Genomic DNA, 6,651 nt, shown 5'->3' with positions numbered 1-6,651 from the left:
GTCACTCCGATCGCCGGCGGATGTCACGGAGGCTATGTATTTCCGCATCAAAATCTGTGTATTGCTCTAAGGGTCGAAATGAACGCATTGCATCTCGCGTAGTCTTGGCGATCTGAAATTCTAGTGTGGACGAAATGCTTTCGTGTTATGCGTCTTCCATAAGTGATTTAAACACGGGCTGATATATATATATATATATATATATATACATATATATATAAGCGAGAAGAGAGGGGGTTAACCGAGGGTCCCGATTTTTATTAGTCATATCATAAGAAGCCAACAAACACTGACACCAAGGAAAAAATAGGGGAAATTACTTGTGCCTAATAAATCAAATAAAGAAACGATAAATGAATGGAAATTAAAGTGGATGAAAAAACAACTTGCCGCAGGTGGGAACCGAACCCACAACCTTCGCATTTCGCGTGCGATGCTCTACCAATTGAGCTACCGCGGCGCTGTTTCACCATCCACTTTCTTGGGTATTTATGTGTACTAGTAGAACTCTGGGAGTGTTAGCCAGCGCCACCATTCACAGACCTTGGCGGCGGACGTGGAACGCCCTTTTTGCCTCAGGCGTCACGAGAACGTGATCTTTTTGGGGGAAGGCAACTGGTCAGTAAACCCACACATGCTACCTGAAGGCATCAATGTTGCCGGATTCGAGAACCTCGTTATGTAATAAAGGAGCTTCGCGCCCGCCTAACGCCCGCCTTCGTCGGCAGCTGACGCAATTTATGATTGACAACCGCGTCCTATACCGTCATGTCTATCACCCTGACGGTCAACGCTGGGTTCCTGTCCTGCCACGCTCTCTACGTGCTCATGTCCTGCAGGCTTCTCATGACGACATGACTGCTGGTCACCTCGGTTTTCAGAAATCATATGACCGCATCAAAGGTCGCTTCTACTGGCCTGGATTGTCCGCCAGTGTAGCGAGATATGTCGCTTCCTGCACCCTATGTCAGCGTCGAAAGCTCCCTACATCAGCTCCAAGCGGACAAATGCAACCGGTTCCTTGTCCGTCGCAACAATTTGAGGTCGTTGGCGTTGACCTGTATGGTCCTCTTCCTGTGACTCTCACCGGTAAACGATGAATTGTGACAGCCGTTGATCACTTGACACGCTACGCCGAAACAACTTGTGTGAGTTCTGCCTCAGCCTCTGAAGTTGCTGCATTCATACTTCAATCCTTAATACTGCGTCACGGTGCTCCTCGCGTTCTCCTGAGCGACCGTGGAAAAGCATTCCTCTCGCAACTACTAGACGAAGTACTCAGAGCCTCCGGAACCACCCACAAGACCACTTCCAGTTACCATCCGCAAACCAACGGCCTCACAGAGCGATTTCATCGCACGCTGTCAGACATGCTAGCCATGCACATCAACCCGGATCACAGAAACTGGGACACAATTTTGCCATTCGTGACTTTTGCATATAATACCGCCGTTCAACGCACGACCGGTTACTCGCCATTTTACCTTGTCTATGGTCGTCCGCCCTCTTCCTATCTTGACGTCTCTTTCTTCGCGCCAACTGTCCATCAATGTCCTTCCTCCTGCGAAGAATATGTGTCCCGCATTCTGCGTTGTCGCCAGCTCGCCCGCATCAACACCGAAGCACGGCAACAGGACCGCAAGCAGCATTACGACGCCTCGTGTGCTTCCGCCCTAGCGAGGAAGTGCTACTCCGGACACCAGTTCATACTCCTGGCTTGTGTGACAAGTTTCAGCTTCGGTTCATCGGCCCCTACAAAGTCTTGGAGCAGACTTCTCCGGTTAACTATCGCGTGGAACCAGTTATTGTTCCAAATGACCGCCGCTGCCGCGCCGCTGAGATTTTCCACGTTTCCCGTATGAAGCCTTTCACGAGACGTTCACCGCCCCTTTGAATTGCGGCCAGGATGGCCGCTCTCGCGCGAGGGGACATTAGTGTGGGAATTTATAAGCTATTCTTTGTCATCTGTACATGATCATCATCATGTGGGGTTCATATGCGGTTCTTCTTCATCATCGCTTGTGGGGCTGGCTCTCGAGTGTGATCCGTGCTGTGGGCGTGGTCGGTTAGCCCAGTCTTTGACGCGGAATAAACGTCGTGATAACTGCTGCGTCACAATATATATATATATATATATATATATATAATGAAGAGGAATTCCTGACGCTGCAGCCACATCGCCAGTCGTCCGGGAGGCGCGAGCTTAACATTGCCTGGGCTGCTCTGGTTCAGACACGCTGCCTGCTGCTTTCTTGTTCTGTTTTCTTATTATATTCTGGTGGAGGAGCTGCGGTTTTCCGTGATCCTGGAATTACGCACCCGAACTCTGTCATCCGTTATGCCTGACGACCCCAGCTCGACATCCCCATCGTACATGCCGGTGCCTAGCGTCAGCGGGATCCTGATATCTTCATCGGCACCGACGAGAAAGACGTTGAAGATTGGCTGGAATCGTATGAACGCGCCAGCAACACCAACAAATGGGAAGAGCTCCTCAAGCTCTTAATCGGGCGTCGCTGTAGTATAGTGTCGCCCCCTGCCAGATCTCTGTGTTATCATACATTTACGTTTTATAGTAGTTTGGCTAGATGGCGCATCCCCCTTCTGTCATGTGACGAGCTTGGACCAATCAGGAGGTGTCATCTGGCGTGTGAAGTCCTTTTAAGTAATAAACGGCCGCGAGCCGGCTCAGTCTTCGTTCCGGTTTTCATCAGGAGCAGTTAGCTCCGAGTCTCCCTCACTGCGTCGGCGCTCGCAGCGCGTTCGTTGGCCGGGGGCCCCCACTTCCCTGCCGCTGCAGACACAACATCTTATGGCGACGAGCATGGGATTCCCGCTGCGGTTCCGACCGAAGTCCCGGGAAACCAATGAGCTTCGTAAGTGAAGCGTCCTTTACGTGTCTGCACGGCCTGCAAACGCCGCCGACGCACTTGGCGTCGCGAGGCTTCCGAGCCTACGCCTTCTCTTGGAGCAGGGCAGAAAAAAGGCCTTCTCGCCTTTTTTCTGCCCTGCTCCATTCTACTCGAGCTCCGGCTTGTCTTCTGCACTGTCCCCCACACGCGACCGGGCATGGCTTCCTTTACGGCGAACCTTCCCGTTTTCTTGAAGTGCCCGGGCCACCGTTAATTCAATGGTTTCGATGGAAAAAATTTTTCAGGCCCACCTCGAAGCGGCCGATAGTGGCGACTGGACGGACGCGCGACGAGCGTCCGCGCTCGTCAGGGCTCTCGGGCGTGAGGGACAACGAAAGTACTTTGCAGACGAGGAGCAGGAAGCAGCAAGGCAGTCGCCCGGCGCAGCGTCACCGTCAAGTGAAGCAGCAAGGCAGTCGACCGGCGCAGCGTCAGCGTCAAGTGATGCGGTCCCGCCAGCGTCAGAGTTCCAGAAACTCTTGGAGCGGCTTGACCGGCTGTTCGCCGCGTCAACAAATGTTCTGGCGGAGAGGCACGAATTCACCAGTCGAAGGCAGTTTGAGGGAGAAGGATTCCTGGAATTCGTGACCGCATTGAAGGAGAAGGCGGTACAGTGCAACTTCGGCACAACTTACAACGAGCGCGTCCGAGACCAAATAATACATGGGGTAGCGAACGCCAGCGTTCGCGAAAAGCTATTAGCTCATGGCGAAACCCTGTCCCTGGACAAGGCCGAAGAAATTGGACGCTCGTTAGAAGCCTTGCATCGAGCGAACCGTGAGTTCGGCTCCGAAAATGTTCGAGGAATCGAGGCATCTCAACTTGGCGTTCCGTCGACGGGCCAAGATGACAGAGTTCTTCCGGGAAGCTGCCAAGATGGCCGACTTAGTCCGGCAGGCCATGAAGATGGCCGACTTCTTCCGAGAAGCCGCCAAGATGTCCGCATTCTTCCGAGAAGCCGGCAAGATGACCGACTTCTTCCGAGAAGCCGCCAAGAGGGCCGACATTTCGCACATGGCTTCTCCGGGAACCATGGTGCATGCGATCGGTGTGGCAGCACGAAACATATTGCAACGTACAAGAATTGTCCAGCAAGGAACCGGCGGTGCAACGCCTGCCACACGTTGGGCCATTTTGCATCAGTATGCCGGAAAACCCGTACTGTTCAACACGTCTCTTCCGCAGAGACGCTGTCTTCAGCTTCCGCAAGGCAGCCGTCCGCGTCTGTCTCGACGGTAAGCGCTTTTGAAACTAAAAAAGATTCGGAAGTTCCGGTCGTAGTTAACGGCGTCTCCATGCGACTGCTGGTGGATACGGGAGCGTCTGTGTCATTCATGACGGCCGAAGATTTTAGAAATCACTTTGGTCGTCAGCACAGGCTGTCACACTCAACAGTGGACTTGAGAAAGTTCTCCAAGCAACGCATCGACATTCAAGACCTGTTTCGAGGCACTGTCCAGTTTTTCCAAAGGTCATGCTCCGTCACGTTCCACGTAATGACTACAGGAACATCACTGCTGGGTTTAGACGCCATCCAACGCTTGGGCATACAGATCGACGGTACGTCGCTGACATGTCGTCTACCATCGCTTCCTTCAGTACAGAGCCCCACAGGTGTGCCTCCGGGTTTTGATCACCTCTTCAGTGACGAGTTGGGTCTCGTCAACAGCTTTGTGCACCGAATTCATCGGCAGCAAGATGCGAAACCAGTATCTTCAAAGTTGCGCCGACTACCCCTGGCTCTCCGTGACTAGGTGACAAATGAATAGCGACGTCTCGAGGACTGCGACGTCATCGAGCGCGTCGAGGCTTCTGAGTGGGTGTCTCCACTCGTGGTGGTGCGCAAGAAGGATGGAACCATGCGGCTCTGTGCAGATCTACGGGAGCAGGACAGTCTTGTGCCTCAAGTTCAAGAAAGAGTCTTGCAGAAACAGTGGCAGACTAAACAGCACGTAGACAAACGTAGAGGTGCTCAGGAAACTCGTGTCAAGGTGGGAGACACCGTCAGAATTAGATTTAACAGGAAAGTATTTTTAAGTACAGTAAACCTCGTACAATTAAGGCCCAGATAGGACCTTCTACTTTTCTACTCAGTGATGGGAAGACGTGGCATGTGTCTAAGTTAACCTTAGTGATGAAGGATCCAGCAGGTGGTACATTGTGTACAAGTGATAGAGACTTTTTGTACTCATATTCAAATCTGGATAGTCATTCTGATGACTCCTCTGTGGGGACAGCGTCTTCTCATAGTTATAAGCATCAGCTAAGTAGTTTGTCTGACTGTATCACTTCCGAGTCCGCACAGTCAGCAGTCGTCTCTGATTCCGTGGGGAAATCGGTAGCCTCCCAGGACTTGTTGAGACTTCGAGAGGAGCTTCCTGGGCAATCCTCTCCAGCTTTCAGCGACTACCACAAGTCCAAGCAGGGGGAGGGAAATAGTAGTAGGACGACTGGGTCTTTAAAGTCGACTGATGCGTGTCGCAACCCCCAAAGTTCTTCTGGGGTACGCACGCGTCCTCATCGTGACAGAAAACGGCCTTCGTGGCTTGATGATTTTGTTTTCCGAGTGTAGAGCGTATTGCCGTCTCAGGCAATTCACATGTTTCATTAACACAGGTATAAAATGTGTTTCTTGTTGCGGTGCAGTGAGTCTTGTGCCGTGTTCCTTGTCAGATTTTGTTTTGACTGACTGCCTGTGTTTTGGTGCCCAAGTCTGGTGCGCGTGTGTGTGAACATGGGGGGACTGAACTGAATTTGTCCTTGGACTTAAGTGCGCGTTTCACTATATGCTTACTTTGTTTCCAGGGGGGGGATGATGTAGTATAGTGTCGCCCCCTGCCAGATCTATGTGTTATCATACATTTATGTTTTGTAGTAGTTTAGCTAGATGGCACACCCCCCTTCTGTCATGTGACGAGCTTGGACCAATCAGGAGGTGTCATCTGGCGTTTGAAGTCCTTTTAAGTAATAAACGGCCGCGAGCCGGCTCAGTCTTTGTTCCGGTTTTCATCAGGAGCAGTTAGCTCCGAGTCTCCCTCACTGCGTCGGCGCTCGCCGCGCGTTCGTTGGCCGCGGGCCCCCACTTGCCTGCCGCTGCAGACACAACAGTCGCCAAGCTGTGGTTCAAGAACCACGAAGCCAAGCTCCGCACACTGGCTAGCTTCAAAACCAGCATCGCAGAAGTTTTCGGCCGCCCTGGCATGCGCAAACTTCGCGCTGAACAATGCCGACGAAGCCGATTCCAGCAAACTGGTTAAACGTTCACCAGCTATATAGAGGACATCATCGACCTCTGCCGGCGCGTCAACCCGACGATGGCGGAGGCGGACAAGGTACGTCACATCATGAAGGGCATTTCCGACGACGACTTTTATATGCTGCTGTCCAAAAATCCAGGCACTGTTTCTCAGGTCATTGAGCTTTGCCAGAGTTTCGACGAGCTCTGCAGAAAGCGTCTTCTCACGCTGCGCACCCCCCGCGTCCGACGAAACCCTCACGAGTATGACCGCGGCTCCGGAGATGGACTCCCTGTTTTTGCCAGATAAAAGAGTTCGTCCGTGCTGAGGTCACTCGTCAGCTTTCGCTGCTGTCCTCAACCACACCACCACCTTCGACTTTGCCGGCCAAGCTTCGCCAGGTCATCAATGAGCAAGTTTGCGCAGCTCTCCCTTCTTCCCGCGAGACTCCGCCGGTGCCGACTCCCGTTGCTTTTCCCGAGGTGACTGAACCTCTCAGCTAT

At 52.5% G+C, this 6,651-nt stretch overlaps 1 non-coding gene across 1 annotated transcript; it reads right to left on the bottom strand.

The window, feature by feature from the left end:
* Positions 1–387: 387 nt before the first annotated feature.
* TRNAS-CGA (transfer RNA serine (anticodon CGA)) lies at positions 388–460 on the bottom strand. Its single transcript has one exon. It is a non-coding gene; the product is annotated as a tRNA-Ser (tRNA).
* Positions 461–6,651: the final 6,191 nt, after the last annotated feature.

The sequence above is a fragment of the Dermacentor variabilis genome, chromosome 8, assembly GCF_050947875.1.
Source record: "Dermacentor variabilis isolate Ectoservices chromosome 8, ASM5094787v1, whole genome shotgun sequence".
Lineage (NCBI taxonomy): Eukaryota > Metazoa > Arthropoda > Arachnida > Ixodida > Ixodidae > Dermacentor > Dermacentor variabilis.
Note: the sequence above shows the minus strand (reverse complement) of the source record. Positions and strands in the feature narration are given on the sequence as shown.